Here is a 1,472-nt window from a genome sequence, read left to right on the forward strand (position 1 = left end):
GGGCCTTAATGGTTTCTTGCACCGGGGCCCTGGGGTTTCTAGTTACGCCTCTGTTGACAATACATATCCATTTGGAAAGAATTCTTATAAGCACCAAAACCAAATGATACTTAAGTCCCACATTATTTTATTAATCAAAGAAATAAAACATCAAGCTCAAATTGCCATTTCTACACACAGTTAATGAAAATCCCCAAAACCATTGAGTTGTGTTTTCAAATGACCAGCAGCACCTTGTTGCAGTTACTCATGCATTATGGTGTCATTAATACTGAGGCAATGCCTGATTTTCTGGACAAGAAGGCACATATCCAGGTCTGGGTGCCACTGTAAAGGTGCCCATACACCCTACGACCATCGCAAGACTTTTGTCTTGCGTTGGTCGTAAGCTTATTAAATGCTCGTACGATCAGCCCATCGTACTTGCGATCATGACTGCAATGAGGTGCGGGCTTCCGATGACTGCAAACGGGCAGTGTGCGCACACCGGCCCGTTTGGCAGTTGTCGAACAAGCAGGCTACTAACCCGCCGAGAATCGTACGATTCTCGGCGGGTTTTCAAGCCTGCTTGTTCGACGGAAGACGTGCGACCGTACAGTAGAAACGGTTGCACGCCTTCCATACACTGCACAATTCTCATACGATCGCGGGATTTCCCGCGACTCTCGTACGAGAATCGTACAGTGTATGGGCACCTTAACAGTATTACCCTGTGCTCAGGTGTGCTATCTAGCCCACAGCTGCTGTGAATTATCCACAAGGGACATATGAAAACTATAGTTGCTAGAATACAGAGCTTCTATTTAAATGCTGTCTAGATAAAAGCTACCTAAATGAAATAAAAATCAGAAAATCATACTGGATGTAAAATACCTATAAAAATTTAAATTATATAAATAAAGAAAAGTAGTGATTTGCATATGTAAACAAGTACTTCAGTGTGCAATTTTAATAAAACATTATCAAGCTCTATCAAAGTGCATTTAGTGCAATTCATAAAATTGTGCAAATATCCTTCCATGTTATAAAATATCCTTCTATGTGAATAAATATACCTTGGAAATATGTTCATAGATTAACAGTTCCTATAAATCTCCTGATGAAGAAGGCCAATGATCTGGGAAATGCGTTGGGTGAAGGCCCTATTCTTTTGCCATGTCATCTTATGTATGGTGAAGAAAATTTGTGTTAAAAAATGTAGAAAATAAGCATTATGGCTAATATTTGGGAGTTTAGATCATAGGAAGTTACTGGTAAAAATTTTGAGTAAATTGCAATATCTGTGAAAGTAATTTAGCACTCCATATAAATAAACTGTTGCATTGTTTTTATTTCTAATTTTATTATGAATTTGTGTGCAATAAAAGATAGAATAATATTTAAAATTATGATAGTTGGAGTTACACAGTTAGTACTTTTAAACCCTCATGACAATATTCTTTATGGTTATATTTACAATAGTGGGATGTTGC

This window comes from Nanorana parkeri, unplaced genomic scaffold (assembly GCF_000935625.1).
Source record: "Nanorana parkeri isolate BGI_ZX_2015 unplaced genomic scaffold, ASM93562v1 scaffold315, whole genome shotgun sequence".
Classification (NCBI taxonomy): domain Eukaryota; kingdom Metazoa; phylum Chordata; class Amphibia; order Anura; family Dicroglossidae; genus Nanorana; species Nanorana parkeri.